The following is an 18649-nucleotide window of genomic DNA, read 5'->3' on the forward strand; positions in this document are numbered from 1 at the left end:
AAATGATAAATGGTTTAGTCCAGAGCTCCTGCGTTTCAGACTGATGAAACTGCTTTTTAAAATGACACAAAAATAGGTTTGGACACAGTAATAATAAAATAATAATTTTATTATTATAATCCTTATTCAGGTAAAGGTCAACCAATGGGAAAGTCTGAGTCTACAGAGAACAGTGATGTGCGTGATGTCCACAGTCAGTAATAAAACATGTAAAGCACAATTACAGATGTATCCAACCTCTTCAGCTGCTGGCCAGACGGGCTCATAACGAGTAGATCACTGTAATCCAATGAAGTTGTTTTTTTGTTTTTTAAATCAGGTTTCCTCACCTGGAGACAGAAACAAGATTTGTTCCTAAAAAAGAAACTTTAAGTTTAAATCTGGAAACTTTCACTGTGAGATTTGAATGAAAAACTCTGAGCAGAAGTTCTGACCACCAGTCTGGAGCCTGGGAAACTCCTATGGATACTGGGAGACCCAGCAGAATGGCTGCCAATTCATGTCGTTCAGTCTGCTTACCAAAAGTAATATGGTCTGAAACCTTCAACCAATCAAGAAGAAGAGCAGCTTGGTGTTTTTTGCATCAATAATGTCGTTCACCACCTTGACAGCAGGAATTATTGGACTGTGTTTTCTGACTGATGTTGGGAAAGAGTTTTCATCCAAAACATGTTTTAGATGTTCACTAATAAGCTTTTTGGCCTGCAGTCGTTAACATGTGAAAGACTACCTCCGTTCAGCAAAGGGAGAACAGGTGCAGAAATCCATATTACAGAGATCTCAGAGGTTAAAAATATAACTTACTTCTACCCTAAATTCTGCAGCCAGTGTGAGACAGTTCGAGGCCCTGTGGACCTCCATAAAATAACTTGACAATTATTAAATATCATTTATAGTTATTCTGGTGTACGTAATGACCTGGTTTGACAGGCCTCAGCGCTCGTCTGAGGTGGTGAGCAGGTTAACAGGAAGAAGGTTTCCCTGAGGGCGATGAGGATGAGGCGAGGACAGAGCGTGTTGGATATATTTTTCATACCAGGAGAATTTTACTCACTGAAACAAAAATGACAAAATAAAAATAATGTAGATTTTAACATGAACTAGAGACAACAATGTGAGCAGGTTTAAACAGCAGAATTGTGGGTGTGTCAAAGGTTTTTCTTAAATATGGCACATAATCAGCTCATCATCAGCTCCCTAGTGACTGCTGCAGATCACTGTGTTGATCAGTAAAGGACGGGAGCCCACAGTGGCTGCACCTGTCCAGGACTCAGAGCCTTGTGCTGCACACCTGGTTCTGACTGTCCCTCCATCGTTAAAACTCTGGACCTTCTCATTTATTTGACCTGCATGAAGCTCATCTCCATCTGGGTCCAGTGTTAGCAGTCCAGAGTTTCTCAGCACCAAGCACCTCGCTTCCTAAGTCTCCAAGTCCTCCACACATTTCCTTCACTTCATGGCGTTTTCCAAGGAAAAGGGAAATGAGTTCATCTCAAAGTACCCTGGGTTTCTGTGCAGGGGTGCCTACATCCTGGAATATACTATAAATGTAAAAAAATAATCTCTGATCCCTGTGTTTATTCCATTAATTAAAGATGTGAGGACGAGGACAACAACAAGCTGCCTCTTTCTGTCTGTGTCAGACCTCATGTTTGGGTTTTTGTTAGTGAGTCTGCAGCAGGGTTTTAATAGTTTTGCAATTTTCATTAGTTTTTATTTTTATTTAGTTTTGACTTCAGATTTTCAATTTTATATCAGTTTTAATTAGTTTTTACCAATTGTTTGCTAGTTTAGTTTAGTTTTTATTTTTTGAAAATCCTTAGTTTCAGTTTAGTTTTGATTAGTTTCAGTTATAGTTTTAGTTGTGTTTGCAATAATTAAGTGTAACAAAATCCCAGTTTCATCATATCAGTCATTCTCTTCTGCTTATCCTTGGGTATGTTGCTGTTAAAAGTCCGCTTGTTCACTGTAACTGTTTTAGACTACGTTACCCATGATGCACCTCGATATCTGTACATCCGGTTGGGAACGTGTTCAGCGCAGTTCTGCACAGATGAGAGGTGTGTCGGAGTTGCTATTCCAGCTACCATACCCTGCACAGGTCGCCTGTCTGTCGCAGGGCTAACACGCAGAGACAGACAACTCACATTCCCACCTATGGGTTCTTTAAATAAATAAATAAAGGCAGATGAACAACCATTGATACCAGGCAACTATAAAACGTATATCTTGGCCCCAATGAGACTATTAACTCTTGCAGCACCGGGTGTTCGTAATTGTGGTTCAAGTGAATTGATAAACTTTTTGAAGGTAATTGACTCACACAGTTGTGTAGATATCCCCGTCCTGTTGTCTCGGGATGCATCACGCTGCCTTGCCTGGGGTTAGCTTCTGTTTTCTGGGGATGAGGGTTGAGTGTGCTCCCTTACCTTCTCAAGGTAAGCTAGGTTAGCCTTCTTGTGTGAGCTTTTCAAGTGCACTTTAAGGTTTGTGGGATTTTTTTTCCCTTTAGAAATGTCCCTCATAATTTGTCTCTTTCCACTACAAGACACTTGCTTTATCCAAAACACAGTCATATTCAAAGTAATCCCAAATTGGACTCTGGCGCTTTCTACCGACTTTTCCTGACATGATTCTGCGCGTGGATGGAGTAGCAACACAGACGACTCGAATAACGTGCTGCCACCTGCTGGCATAATGAGACACAGCAAGAAAAAAAATCTGGAAACTAAACTTCATTTTCACCCTTGACTCTTGTATGACACGCACACATCAACGAAAACTAAACACATTTTTGCTATAAATTCAGTTAATTTTAGTTAGTTTTGTGAACACTCATTATAGTTTTAGTTAGTTTTCCTTTTTTTGTTTTTATTTTTATTTCCGTTAACGAAAATGTTTTTTCACTTCTAGTTTTTGTTATTTCGTTAGTTTTCGTTAACGATAATAACCTTGGTCTGCAGGAAGCTGAAAGTGTCCGCTTACCTCCGATCATCCAGAAAACCAAAGACTGTGTTCAGAGCAGGAAACACCAAGTCCGAACCTCACACTTCCCTTCGGTAATCTCAGCACAGAGGGAAGAAACCGTGTCAGTTTTCTTCTGTCTGCGTGAGGCTGCAGCGCCCCCGAGTGGACTCAGTCTGAGCTGCAGAGTGTGTGCCCAAATCTCTGGCCCAGCTGCTTCCCATTAAGGTGTGTGAGTGAGGCACAGACACAAATCCACAGACAGTCACTGCCTGAGGCGTCTCTGCAGCTCGTCTTTGGTGCAAACAGGTGGAATGAAGCTGGACAGCTCCTCATCCTCCTTCGGTCTAGGCTCAACTCCCACACTTCATCCAGGTGACCCTAGAGGGACACACCTCTTTCCTGCCGTCACATTTACAGGTACGTTATGAAGACTCAGCTCACCTGGAACCCTGCTCAGGTGAAGCAGTGCCTCCACCTGAACAACTTCCTGTTCAGAATCAGTGTGTTTAAATCCTTTTATGTGGTGTAGAGTTAACCCTGCAGAACACACTAGGAGACAGGTGAGACGACCTGAGGCTGATCACAGTGGGGATTTTAAAAATATCACAGTTAAAGTTACTGCAGGAGGTGGCACATGTTCAGCTTACAGTGGTACAGTACTGATTCAGCGGTGACCTTCGACCTTTGTGATTTGAATCAGTCCGTCATCCTCTCTCTAGCGGGTCGCAGATCAGTCCAACCTGGTGGGCGTGGCAAAGATGAAGCGTCTTCTGATTCACGAAGCCTGCTGGGGGCGATAGAGGTAACCCAGGAGCTGTGTGTGTGTGCGTGTGTGTGTGTAACAGGGCGGCCCGTAGCGGCTGGAAACACAGTGAGGCAAGTGTAGTGGAACAGAAAGTATTTATTTGCCATACAGCTCTCCTTACAACAATTCACTAATCGAGCTTCTTCACAGCACAATTAACCCTCTAATGACAACCGGCAGCCTTAAATATGTTCAGCTATCACAGACTAAACCATTCTTCCACTCTCAGGTAAATTCTTAAATCCCAACCTTCCACCACAGTATACAATATACCAGTTTGAATAAATAAATACATTTCACATTTTTATATTAATAAATATTTCACACTTTAATTTTACACCAAACCCAATATTATAAAAACCCAGAAACCCAAGCACAAAAAGATTCACCACACTCTCTTAACCCATGGTCTCTCCCAGAACCTTTAAATGGTGTCTGGACCCCCAGGGAAACATTTGCTCAAACACCTTGAAGAGGACACAGGCAAGAAAGGGGAGTAATCATTATCGTACAAACACTTATTTGCACCACTTTTATTCCTAGATTTCACACACACACATTTGCATTAGTTTCCCTTACTGGTAAACCTTAATCTCAATCTCAGTCACTTTTCTTCTCTCCTGACAGACAGCCACCACATTCCTTGATGAGGAGCAGCTGTGCATGATCTGAAACAAGCCTACCAACTGATTTTAAAATTCCCAACAAATAGTCAATAAATAATTAAACTTCTTGTGTGCAAATGTTTTACTGTGCAAATCCATGCTTAAAGTGCAATGCTAAATAAAGTGCTTGAAAATGTGCTTTTAATAAAGTGAAAGGTGTGCTCTGAAGTGCTATACAGATAATATAAATAAATGTAGTAAGGGAGTCCTCTTCCTTACACTGTGTCTGTGCGTATGTGTGGTCTCCTGCTGTCAGAGGGCGTGTGCAGCCCGGTGACCTCCTGTGGGGTTTTGGGTGAGTGCTGCTGAGCGCGCTCTTCCTGCCTTGATGAGGAAAGCTTCATGAGGATTGCATCCTCCTTTAGAGGCAGAAAAATGCAGCTGGGCTCCGGATCCTCTCAGCGCTGTATTGTCTCAGGCACTTCCTGTTTCCTGTCTGCTCTGCTCAGATTGTTGTTTGGGCAGCAAGGAGGAAACTCCACCGCTGTCCAGCTCCTTAGTGCTGAGAGGACAGGACACAGTGTCCACGAGGACCTCTGAGCGCCCACGGGACAACTCCCTCATGTTGTGAAGTGACTGACTTACCTAGAGGATGAGTGTACATGAAGCCATGAAACCCACAGAGCAACCGTGAAACCTAATTAATGCAAGTGGTTTATTTACCTGCTCATCTCACGTTTTACAGTTAAATAGCAGAAAGGCTGTTGAGCGACTGAAGCCCAAGGCCAGCGTGAAGGGGTCACCCGTGATAAAACTCCAGATTAACTTCATTTTACAGTTTTAACATCTTCTTTATATTTTAGGAGCTTTTTGTTAAATCACAAATGCATAAAGATGATATCACAGTTTTCTTTTACATTACAGAAGCACGAACATGTTAATTCTGTATGATCAGAAGTGGAATGAACTGAGCATGTGCAGTTTAATCATTTTCCTGATGATCATAAATCAAAGCTGCGCTGGAGAGAACTGAGAGTTGACCTTCTTGCAATACATAACTATATGAATATGTGCATTGTTCCTGACTACATTTGTTGTCTTTTTTTATATGTATTAGTGAACATTTAAACGATTTTTAAGAAATAAAGAAATTAATAATAAGAAACAATCAGAATAATAATGATAATAATAATAACAGGTTTAAACAGAGCAGGTGAGAACAGCTGTACTTTGCTCCGGTTTTTAATGCAAACGTCTTAAAGCACGTTTAAAAAGAACGAAGACATGAACATGAACCTTTACTGATGATCTGGAGAACTTAGGGATCAATGCCAGCAAGTGGATCTGGAGACACAGTCTGACCGGAAGCTGTATTTCCTTGGGACTTTTATTGTGAAAGTGAGCAGAGGTTGTGCCCGCAGTGGTCGCGTGTAGCTTACCGTAGCTGCTCAGAGTTTGTCCTCCCGGCGCACTGAGAGCCGCGCGCACTGCTTACCGGACTGAACCGAGCACAGAGACCGGAGCACGGAGCAGGAGGCAGGCAGAACCGGAGCGCAGAGAGACCGGGTACGGAGGTAAGGCGCTCCCAGTCCTTCAGACTTTACTTAAACAGTCTCTCAGAGTCCCGCAGGAAGCGGCTTCTCCTGCTGCGGAGCCGCACACAGTCCGCGGGTCCGACCCCGCCACAGGTTCGAGTCTCTGAGGGTCTGGATTCACACAAGGGGTCTGAGGGGATACAGACTGGAGTCAGAGTAAATTAGTGTGAGGGACAGCAGGACTTCTCTTATGTTATTGTATTTTTACACACCTCTGTTGCTGTGAAGCTCGCACACAAGAATTTCACTCGCATGTACCTTACCAGCGTACCTGCACATGTGATGTGAAAATAAAAGTGATTTGATTTGATTTGACTCGAGCTTCTGATGTTAGTGGATCTCTGAGGTTTTGAAGGTCTAGGTTTGCTATCCTGGTCCTGGTTTTATGGTCCTGGCTCTGGTTTCAGGGTCCTGGTTCTGGTTTTAAGGTGATGCTGGTGTATTTGGTGCATGATCTGGTTTCAGGGTTCTAGTTCTGGTTTTAGGGTGTGTGCTGGGTTGTTGGAGTCCGTCTCTGCCTTCACTGGCTGCAGGACAACATCGTGAATGCTGACATCATGATCACAGCTGATCTTGTCCTCTGAGCAACTTCATCATGACATCATCAGCTGGTCATTCATCACTTCCTTTTCCTGTCTTTTATTTCAGTTGATCAGCTGATAATCAATGAAAGGATTAATTTCTACAGCCGAGTGTTTGAGGTGTTAGTCACAGAACAGCACCGTGTGTGTGTGTTTGTGTTGAGAAGAACAGAACAGGAAGGGAAAACTCCCTGTGATGTAACATCCTGTTTATCAACATGTCATGGCCTCTGATTGGATGTTTTTGTGTTTTATTGTCCGGTTATTGCTCAGCATGTCTCTGCTTCGTAATTCTGTGTGTGAATATTTGTAAAATCATCACCCTGTGGGATTATATCTGACCTCTGACCTCAGACTGGAACGTTATCTTTGGCTCTGTGCTGATTCGTACCTCAGGTCTCTGGTCAGAGTGAAGCGTCTCCTCGTTCGCCTCACTGTTTCAGGGCCCTGAGACGGGTTCAGGGGCAGAATGATGCTGAACGTGACACACAACAGGGTCAGAGGTCGGTGGAGCCCAGTTCCCCAGACAGCCATCAGTGTCAGAGAATAATCTTTGTTTTCCACTGAGGAAAGCAGGTTTCCTGATTTTAGAGCCATCTGTGAATGTCCCACCTGGTGCCCACAGGTAGTCATGTGCGTTCCTTGGGCTTTAATAGTTACCTGCAGCCTCACACGATGTACACCACAAACTTTAACTGTTAATCCAGCCCAGTCAGTGATGATGCTCCAGGTCAGAGTTCAGGTTCACATCAGCCTGTCTGTAAAACACACCTGGATAAATCCTGTGCTCCACCTGAACACGCCGCTCTGCCCTGAGAACATGTTGCTCCGCCGGTTGGTCTGAAGGGCTGCTCCTGGTTGAGTTCTTAAAGTCAGACATCTGTCTTCATAGACTCGCTCACTGAGCTCTGCTGTGATCCTGCACGTTTGCGATCTCCTGCATGTGGAGTTTGTGGTTAAATGGGGATTTCAGATTTGGCTCAGTTTTGCCTTTCTGTGATCATGTGATGTATTTATCCTGAGAAGCTCGAACTGTGAAACTCCTGTTTATCTGATCACCTCCTGATGGCTCGCTTTGATTTCCAGGGAAGCTGTAAAATAGTTTTTTAGTGTAAGAGAAGCGTGTGTTTCTGCACACGCTCAGTAAAACAGGAGGTCGCTCTGTGTGCAGAGGGCTTTTTAAACCTCAGCAGGTAAAACTGAATGCATCACGACATTCACTGCTCAGCTGACCAGTTTTCTTTTATTTAAATAAAGAATTAATCAGACTTTAGAGCTCAGAGGAAATCTATAGAGGTGTAGAATCAATAATAACCCAGTGTTCCCAGTGTTCCCAGTGTTCCCAGTGCGCGTCAGTGTGTGGTTCCAGTCACAGCTCAGGAACAATCAGCCCTCTGTTTCACACAATAGAGGCTCACTGTTATTATACTGCCTCACTCGCCCACCCTCACTCTCCCAGCCTTCCTCTCTGCTGCTCCTCCTCATTACAGAGCAACGCCTCGGTCCGACATATCTGCAGGAAGCACAAACCTGCAGGCTCACAGAGAACCTGCAGGACCAGAGAGAACCTGCAGAGAGAACCTGTAGACCCAGAGAGAACCTGCAGAGAGAACCTGCAGGACCAGAGAGAACCTGTAGACTCAGAGAGAACCTGCAAAGAGAACCTGCAGGGCCAGAGACAACCCGCAGAGAGAACCTGTAGACTCACAGAGAACCTGCAGAGAGAACCTGTGAACTCACAGAGAACCTGTAGAATCAGAGAGAACCTGTAGGGGCAGAGAGAACCTGTAGGGGCAGAGAGAACCTGCAGAGAGAACCTCTAGGGCAGAGAGAACCTGCAGAGAGAACCTGTAGACTCACAGAGAACCTGTAGATTGAGAGAGAAACTGCAGGACCAGAGAGAACCTGTAGACCCAAAGAGAACCTGCAGAGAGAAGCTGCAAAGAGAACTTGCAGGGCCAGGGACAACCCGCAGAGAGAACCTGGAGTCCGTGCAATGATTTGATCACAGGGTCATGTTTTTAATGCTGCGCTGTAAGGTCACAGTTATCAGTTGTTGATGATGTTGTTGACAGTGAGCAGCATGATGCAGTTTTTTGCAGCTGGCGAACGTCTGAGAAACTGTCACATGCTAAGTGTTCCTCCAAATAGGTTTTTTTTTTCAAACTTTATTGAAATTATAAAGCGAACAGTCAGTCATTCCAGTTCAGTTTGTACAGTAGACATACAAGGCAAATAAGAGTAACAATATACAGTACAATGAAATAAGAAGGATAAATAAATAAAGGGGGGAAAAAAAAGGGGGGGGGAATGTGACAGACTTCATAACAACTTTGTACTTGAAAGTTGTGACAGCTTATTCGTTAAACATTTCTGAATGAATTTCAATCAATGATAAACCTTTTTTATTGGAAGTTAATTTAAGAGAGTTTAAGTAATATTCAATTTCAATCAAAAACAAATTAAATGATGGGGTTGAGTTTTGAAATTTACATTTATGTATATGGAATTTCCCTAATAAGATATAAAGATTGACAATGGCACATATTTTTTTCCTTTAGTTTCAAAATAAGTGATAATGTTCTTCCCTTCAATTTTGATTCCGTATGTTGTCTTGCACAGTATATAATTTCAAGCTCTCTCCAAAATGTAGCACTATATGAACAGCCATAAAACAAATGAGTAACACTTTCAAGTTCAGTTTTACAAAAGGTACATTCTCTATCAGTGTCACAGAATCTTGAAATGTATGTATTGGATGGATATATGTTATGTAATATTTTCAAATGTAATTCTCTAACTTTGTTTGTAATACAAAATCTAAAAGGAACAAGCCACGCTTTATCCCAGTTGATATTATCAAAAATAGCATTCCAAAAAAACTTCCCTCTTGGAGTTATTTTCTTCGCATTATACAAACATTCTCTAATATGTTTATTGGTGCATTTCTTGCTTAAGAAATCAATACCATTTATATAAAGAGTGTTAACAGATGCATGTGGTGTGTTCTGTTTTTTGTAGCTTTTCATCAACTCAGTCAGTCCGCTGGGAACGGACTTTATTACAGAGCTAAAATCTTTAAATTCGATAGGGAATGTTTATTCTGTAATAAAGTCATTGTAACTAAGTAGCTGGCCTTCAGAGTCAAATAAGTCTTTTAAATAGATTATATTTTTATCAATCCAATTCTGCAAATATAGTGATTTGTTCCTCTTAGTAATACATTCGTTATTCCAGATAATAGATCTATGTGGAGAAAAGTTATGTGAATAACATAATTTCCAAGCCAACAATGCCTGTTGATAAAATGCAGACATTTTAACTGGTAACTTTGATATACTGTAATTACAAGACAATAGGAACTGTAAACCTCCAACATTTCTAAAAATGTTATGTGGAATGAAATGCCATAATGATCCAGGAGATTTTAAGCATTCTTTTAGCCATTTCACCTTAAATGTATAGTTCAGGTCCATGAAGTCCAGAAGGCCAAAACCACCTTTATCTTTAGGTCCACAAAGCAATGATTTTTTTAGATGATGGTGCTTATTCTTCCATACAAAGTTAACAAATAAGTTATTAACATTTTTACATGTGGAGTCATACACATTAAGGGAAAGGGCTGGATACACAAATCTGGAAACACCTTCAGCTTTAGTCAAAAGGATTCTACCAAAAATTGATAGGTCTCTTTGGAGCCATAAGTTCAGTATAGTTTTAGTTTTTTCCATCCTGGGAGAGAAGTTGAGTTGTTGACGCTCTGTGTCATTCTTACAGACATGAATACCAAGGTATCTAACACAGTTTTTGACAGGAATATTGTATAAGGATTTGATTGGTACAAACATAAAATTTCACATTTAGATTTATTTAGTTTTAATCCAGAGGCAATTGAGAAATCATTTATTAATGAAATAGCATTTTCAATCTGATCTTTGTTTTTTAAGAATAAAACAGTGTCATCTGCTAGTTGAGTCACTCTGATTTCTTTACCAAAAATAGATAAACCTTTAATGACTGGGCTATTCAAAATGTGTAATGAAAGTAGTTCAGCCACAATCAAAAATAAAAAGGGTGAAATTGGGCAACCCTGGCAAACAGATCTCATGACTGGAAATCTTTTAGTAGTATTTGGATATAGTATAACACAACTGTCAATATTTTTATAAAACAATTCGATAGTTGACCAAAACCAAAGGTTTTGAGTGCTGTAAATAAGAAATAATGTTCTACCGTATCGAAAGCTTTATAAAAATCAAGAAACACAATAAGGGAATCATCATCTATATTGTCAGAGTAGTCTAATAGGTCAAAAATAACCCTTATGTTTGAACTGATATGTCGGTTGGTCATAAATCCGGTTTGTGTTTCAGCTATGATCTCATCAAGATTTTTCTTTAATCTTTTGGCATAGACCAATGAGATAATCTTATAATCTATGTTCAAAAGCGTGATAGGTCTCCAATTTTCTATAACAAGAAGATCTTTATCAGGTTTAGGAATTAAAGTTATAATACCCTGTTTCATGTTTGTGGACATTTCTTTTCCATCAAGGCATTCCTTAAACAATTCTAATAAAGGATCAACAATAATATCCCAGAACTGTAAATAAAATTCCACTGACAAACCATCATTACCTGGAGATTTGCCCTTTTTCATTGATCAAATTGCCTCTGAAATTTCTGATTTTGTTATGGGACGTTCAAAATTAGTTTTAAAGTTTTCTGAGATGGTGCAAAATTTTTAACTGACTCGATAAATCTATCACAATCATTGATATTACAATTTGATTTGTATATATCTTTGTAGAATGAACCAACATGTTTTGAGATATCTAAATAATTAGTGGTTATGTTATTATCAATCTTAAGAGCAGATATATTGTTTCTTCTTTGGTTTCTTTCTCAAGAGCAAAAAAGTAACTGGAATTTCTTTCACCTAGTTCTAGCCATTTTGCTTTGGACCTTATAAAAGCCCCTTTAGCCATGTTAATATATGCATTATCTATTTCTTCCTTTAGTCTTTTCAATTTAATTTCTTCATCATCTGACAGAGCATCTTTCTTCATTAATATGTTTAATTCATTCATAATACTGATTTCTTTAGTGTCATTTCTTTTTTTAATTTCTTTGCTTCGCCTTATTGCCGCTTCCCTTACCTTGAATTTGAAAAATTCCCATTTTAGTGTGTGATTCACATTGGTATCCCCAAATATCTGTTCTGCCATTTTTTCCACTATACTACAAAATCTATCATCATTCAATAAATTATTATTTAGCTTCCAAAAACCACGTAGTTTACTTTGACTTTGTTTATTGCCAACTAAGTGAATTGTGATCAATTTGTGATCAGTTAATGGAGCAAAATCATGAGACGATTCTGAAACAAAATGTAAACATGAAGAAGATATTAACCACAAATCAATTCTGGATTGTAGAGATCTATTTGCATTGCTCCAGGTAAACTCTTTTGTATCAGAGTTGAAGAATCTCCATACATCTATAACTGCAAGTTGTTCACAGAAAAATGCAGTGCTTTTAAATTTTGAGTGTTGAGATGTTCTTATTGGTACTCTATCTATAAGATCGTCTGGAGCATCATTATAATCTCCTCCAAGAATCATGTGGGCTCCCTTATATTTTGATTTTAAAAAATCAAGTTTCTCAGATAATTGTATGCACATAGATTTGGCCTGAGTTGTGTTGTTATGACTGTATAAATTACAGACTATAAAGAAGGTGTTGTCCAATTTGAAAACCAGAATAATCCATCTGCCTTCATCTGAAGACAATGATTCAATAATATTACCTTTAAAGTTGTTAAGGAGAACGGCTACGCCTGCCAAATGTTGAGAGGTGTGGCAAAAATAACACTGATCACCCCACTGTGCTTTCCAGAATTTTCCATCATTATCACTCGAATGAGTTTCTTGTAGAAAAATCAAATCAGCATTTTTCCGTTTACAGAAAATGAAAATTGACTTTCTTTTGGTACTGTCACGAATACCTCGAACATTAAGGGATAGTATTTTTAAGGAACTGAAATGTAAGTCTGTCATAAGAGAAGAAGGGAATGAATAAAGTGAACTGGATGTCTGTTAAATTAACTAGAAACTTATAAGGTGCTAAGGTATAAACACCTAAAGAAGATACTCTCAAACGGGAACACTAAATGTTGAGTACCTAAGTAAAAGTCTTCAGACTCTGTTTGTTTTTCTTTTCCCCATAGAAGTGACCCAAATGTTTAAGCAAATTAACATTTATACACCAATAAAAGTAGGATGTTTAACTACTCACACTGTAAAACATAAGCAAGTCCAAACATAATCATAATAATGTTTGCCCAACTTCATACAACTAACTTGGAGGTATGAAAGTTTTATAGAAAATTTAAAGAGGATATTATTGGTTGTAAACATATTACCAAATGAACCTGAGGTATTTCAAGCAAAAAAAAAAAATATATATATATATACAAGTGCCTCAAAATTATTAAATATTGAACAGTAACACTGGGAGCCTGAGGTAGTTGAAATACCTGTTAATGTTAGGTAACTTACAGAGTGAACTTAAAGTATTTCAGTCATCTTGCTGATCTTTTAATAACCTCTTATTTATGCAGTGTGTCTTACACCATCAATGATGGCCACAGGACCAATCCATTTGGTCTTCTTTCCCTCGTCACGGGCTTGTTTGACAGTTGGCCACAGTTTATTTCTGCACTGTCTCTCCATGTAGGTGAGATCTTCAGCCAACCTGAGATTCTTCTTCTTCATCACATCAGAGTTGAGGGAAGCTCTCCACACTTTGTGTCGGAAGGTGCGCATGGTGAACTGTATGATGATGGGGCGTGAGCGGTTTTCATCTCTTGTTTGACCAACTCTGTGAACAGTATCTATCATGAACTTGAATTTGTTTTTTTCCTCTGGGATGATCAGGGCGATTATATCCATCACCTCTTTTCTTATATCTTCGTTACTATGCTCTGGGAGATTCAGCAAACGCAGGTTCCACCGCCGACTATATCTCTCCGTCTCCTCTTGTTTCTCTTGAAGTGCAGCAATGCGATCTTTCAGCTTCTTCACAGTAACCTCTGTCTCTTTGCTCTGTATTTCAAGACCTTTCACATGATCCCGCACGGCAATAATCTCCGCCGTGTTTTTGTTCAAAGTCCTTGCAAAGTCCATTATCAGTCCTTCCTTTCTTCTTGCCTCTTTTTTGGCCATTTTGCAAGCTTATCCCGTAGCTATTAGCTAAATGTTTCTATACAAGCTAACACTTCACCATGTCAGAATTCAGCAGGGAAAAAAAAAAGAAACTCAGTTCGGCCTGATTTTATGTTATAAAGATGTCCTGTACGTGTGCAAAACACAAGTGCAATGAGTCACTTCTAATAAAGAAATTATCTGAGTCCGTTTAGATCATTTAAAACGTTAGGTACTCATCAGAAATTCACGAGCTTACAGAGAAGCGTCCACACAGGTCGCTTCTCTGCCAAGATGGCCCTAACCCTAGCCATCTTGGCTCCTCTCCATTTGTTTTGTTTTCTTAAGCTCTATTGTAAATCACATTTGCGTTTATGAGGCAGATCATTGCATTGCGTTTTAATGTTCATGTTTAAGGGTTGGAAGTAATGACTGGTATGTTAAACAACATACAAAAGGTTCGCATTCAAAATAAAACACGAAGACGTGGATGTAAAAATCCACAGATGACAGTAGGGGTGGGCGATATAAACGATATACGATAGAAACGATATAAATTTGGCCAACGATAGAGATTTTGACTATACCGCTCTACCGCGATAGTGCATGTTGATGATGTCATCAAGCTGCGCCTGTTTTGGTCGAAAGCAGCGCAGTGCAGCAGCTACAACCATTATCGTCTGCAAATTTTGCCGGGTGGCAGTCATAGCAAAGAGATGAAGCACTTTTGAAATATGGGGAAAGCCAAAAACTGCGCTTCCTCCACTTCCGTAATATTGATTCCTTAATGTTGAATTCTCTTGCAGCTGCTCTATTCCCATGTTGTTGCAGTATATTAATAACTAACCTCGTATTGTGGATGAAAAATCTCAGTTGTTCTCCTGACTGAAGTTTGGCCCGTGTATAGTATCCTGCCATGCGATTGCTTCACTGCTTCACTGTGCTAATGTTATGCTAACATAGCTGTGTCGCTAGCACTCACGTAGCACAACATTATATACCAGCTAGTCCAACTTCAGTAACCCTGCAAACGTCACTGCTGTTTAGTTTTCTGTCTTCATTTATGTTGGAAGTGACAGCAGAGCTGTACGTTTTAATTAGTTTCAAAAATCTCTGTCAGAACATGGTATGAAATGTTTAGGTGGAAACTAGCGAGCTAACTTCCTGTTAACTTCTAACTCCGTTAAATTTAATAACTTCTGTTTTCATGGATGCCTGGATGTTAAACTTAATTGTTACACCTGGTAAAGCAGCAACGCTGATGATTTTATTAAAGATGAAAGAATTTAGACAGTTTATAACTCTCAGTGTTCGTTTGACTTTGGGACCTGAAGCCGACAGAGTTTTGGACCCAGATTACTCCGCGAAGCTCCTCACTACGGCAGCCGTAATGCTCTGACAATCCATTAAGCAGTGCGGCTTACCAAAGTTGTACTAAAACATTTTTTAACAGATTTCTGCACGCCAAAATCGGTTCGAGGTCAGTAAGCACAACCAGAATTCATACATAAGGCACTCTCTCGATTTTTGAGAAAATTAAAGGATTTTAAGTGTGCCTTATAGTGTTGAAAATACATTACACAGAAGAAAAGAATATATCGTGATATATATTGTTACCGCACGTGCTTCAAATTATACCGCGATATGGATTTTAGGCCATATCGCCCAGCCCTAGATGACAGCTTTTTGTCTTCCAGCTTCGCTCTCCCAGGTCTTTTTATCATGTGAAAAATCAGCTAACATACAGAAACACCAGTGATGAGGCGGGCGGCATGGGAGCAATGTCAGGGAGGTGAAGAGAGAGGGATGGGACGAGGAAAGGGTGTGTTTGGGGAGAAATGGGAACGGCAGAGGTAGCGTGGGTGCGTCTGAACCAAGACGTCTTTCTGCGTCTGATTTCAGCTGTCAGAGCAGGACCGCTTCAGCCAGGCCAACCGGGTCTCCGTGAGAGCTGCACTTCACCGGACGGACTTTCACCGTTTTTACCAGATTTGTCTCTCGGGCTGCAGGCTGCGAGCCTTCAGTCCTCCTCAGGAAGTCTCAGACAGCCTAACATTTGGCACAGTGTAAACAGGGTTGTTATGCAAGCTTGATGTCGTAGCACTTTAACACCTTTGTACGTCTTTGCTGTTTTTCTTGGTTCAGTAACAGCGAAGACAGTGATGTTTGTTGGGACTCTTTTAAATAGTCAATGCCAAAGTTTGAGCTGTGACAAGGAAACTGGTGCAGATACGTGTGCAGTACGACCAGCTGCTGAAAATCCCTGCGTCCATCCTTGCAGCGTGTCACGGGGTGTCCTCAGAAACAAACACAGGGTGACCTGCGCACATCATTCAGGAGTTATCAGAGTCACATGATGTAGTCACATCTGAACAGAACATGGACATGCTGTAGTAATCCATGCTGCCTCACACAAACCTGCATAACAATAATAAAGTAAGATTATGTTACTTTTTTGGCCTTTATTGACAGGTACAGTAAAGAAATGACAGGAAAGCAGCTGGGGGGGGGGGGGGGGGGGGGGCTGCGGGTCAGACTGTTAGCAATGGTGTCGTGCTGACCGCACAGAGCTGTGCGTCTGCGTTACTGCCTGTTTGTGTGTTGGAGCTGTGAGCTTGTGTGTCTTTGCAGTTTGGTCGGCTGACACAGACAGAATCGGCTCTTTTTAACAGCCGCCATGAGGAACTCGTAAAGTTTCCTGTGAAAATCCGTTCGAGGCGTTTGACACCTGGTGTCTGCTGTTTGTGGCCCATTGTGTTCAGTGTGACTTTATTTGGGCCACGCGGCATCGACGTTGACCTAATTCTAATCAGTAATCAACATCCAGTCGTGTCAGAGACCCCCGCTTTGGATCAATATCATCAGAACTAAAGCGGCTATTATAAATTAGACTCCCAGCATGCATTTCCAAGCCCACTCTCTGACCTCAGGTTTGACTCATGTCATTTATTGGATTCTTCTTCACAATCACATGGAGGGTCAGCCCCCTGCAGACCCCCCACTGTGCACCCTGAATCAGCTGGTGTGTGGAGGGTGGTTCAAGTAGATCTCACCACAGATGGGATTTTGGTGCCTTCTACCCCTCGCTCACAAGGACCAGCACCATCAGCTGGAGACACCGACAGAGCTGATGGTTTCACTGATTTTACACCGTGGGCCACGTATAACCCACTGTGATGTTTAGTGGGCCGGGCCAGTGAAAGATGTTTAAGTACACATTAAATCGATACAGGGACAGATGTGTTGGATCCAGTGGTCAGAATATGAACGTCCTTCGATGTCCTGACTCTGACTGGGTTTTACACCCAAACCTCAGACATGAGCTCCAGCTGTAACTTCAGTCAGCCTGCGCTCGGCCCTCCTCTCGCCTGTCTCAGCTGCAGTGTTTAAAAGTGGAAGTCGGATGGGAGGGTCTGTATCCTCTGGCTGCTTTTCCTTGGCTCGGTCTTTATCTGTGGCCTTCACTGACTTCCTGCCTGGTTCTTTAACGTTTTTCCTCCTCGGCCGCTCTTTTTCCTCTCACACCGGACTTTCTGTTTTCTGTCACTGCAGTTTTTCTCAGGCTTCTGCTTTTTACTCCTGCTGGATTTGAGAAACTCTCCAGTTTTACATTAAAATGTCTCCCACAAAGTTGATTCTGTTCATCTGGATGTTTTCAGAGAAACGTTTCGTCATCATCAGGTGACTTCTTCAGTCTCAGCTGACTGCAGGTCTCCCCAACCTTTAAACAGGACATTTACACAATGACTGACAATGAGCTATGAGATCAGTTTCATCATTGTTAATATGCAAATTGTCATGATCAATGATCAACAACCACTAATCAAAGAGCACTGATCACTGATCGTGACAGTTTGCACATTAACAAAGATGTGACCTCACAGCCCATATTCAGTCATGTGTAAATGTCCAGGCTGGAAACCTGCAGTCAGCTGAGACTGAAGAAGTCACCTGATGATGATGAAACGTTTCTCCCACTGAGCAGATGCATGTGCTTGTATCAAGACATGAAAAGGTCTCATGTGGAAATGTTTGCAGCCGGGAGTCATGTTGATGTTATTACTCAGTGTGGTTTCCTGTGGATTGGTGTTGATTCACCACCATCTGTGAACATCTCTGAGTAAACGGTGAGTAAACTAGACTGCAGCGACCGACCTCCTGTTCCCCTTTTACAAAGTACCTAAAATGACTCTCTTCTGTTTCTACCTTTATTATCCTGGAAAAAAGTAACATGAGAAAGTTTGTGAGGGTGGTGCAGGATGTGTGTGGGGACAGAGACAGTGGTGTGCAGGTGGAGTGACAGGTGGGTTAAAGATGGGAGTGGGATACATCAGGGATCTGCTCCAAGCCCCTTCTTGTTTGCAGTGCTGATGGACAGGCTGACAGATGAGGTCAGAGAGGAGTCTCTGTGGACGCTGATGTTTGCAGACGACACTGTGATCTGTAGTGAGAGTAAGCAGCAGGTGGAGGAGAGCCTGGAGAGGTGGAGGCATGCTCTGAAGAGACGCAAGACAGAATACATGTGTGAATGAGAGGGTGGATGTGTAAGGAGTACAGAAGGTCAAGGTGATGAGGCTAAATACCTGGAGTCAGCCATCCACAGAGAGGGGAGAGTCCAGGTAGGGTGGAGTTTGTGGAGGAGGGTATCGGGGCGGATTTGTGACAGGAGGATGGCAGCGACAGTGAAAGGGAAGGTTTAAAGATGGAGCACGATCCAGCACACATGTCAACACGAGGCATTGAGTCTCTCAAAATAAAACCAGGTTCAGTCTGTGAGCGTGCGCTGTGACGAGTCCACGGACGCTGCAGATTTCAGCTCTGAGACGAGGCGCTGCAGCTGTCCTGCGTTTTCTTTCCTCCTGTTGGTCGCTGGCTTCAGTCTGAGGAGACGT

At 41.5% G+C, this 18649-nt stretch overlaps 2 protein-coding genes and 1 long non-coding RNA gene across 3 annotated transcripts in view; 2 read left to right on the forward strand and 1 right to left on the reverse strand.

Annotated features, from left to right (window-relative positions):
* Positions 1-18649, reverse strand: part of polr2b (RNA polymerase II subunit B) — a 221312-nt gene that overhangs the window by 5711 nt on the left and 196952 nt on the right. The window lies entirely within an intron of this gene.
* Positions 2969-4732, forward strand: LOC146523766 (uncharacterized). Its single transcript, XR_014877778.1, has 3 exons — positions 2969-3384; positions 3687-3769; positions 4400-4732. It is a non-coding gene; the product is annotated as an uncharacterized LOC146523766 (long non-coding RNA).
* The window catches only part of arap3 (ArfGAP with RhoGAP domain, ankyrin repeat and PH domain 3), a 40489-nt gene continuing 27618 nt past the window's right edge, over positions 5779-18649 (forward strand). Inside the window, exon 1 of the mRNA XM_085183392.1 lies at positions 5779-5951. The gene's annotated coding sequence lies outside the window, so the exon portion shown is untranslated. The remainder of the gene's footprint in view (positions 5952-18649) is intronic.

This window comes from Neolamprologus multifasciatus, chromosome 2 (assembly GCF_963576455.1).
Source record: "Neolamprologus multifasciatus chromosome 2, fNeoMul1.2, whole genome shotgun sequence".
NCBI lineage: Eukaryota > Metazoa > Chordata > Actinopteri > Cichliformes > Cichlidae > Neolamprologus > Neolamprologus multifasciatus.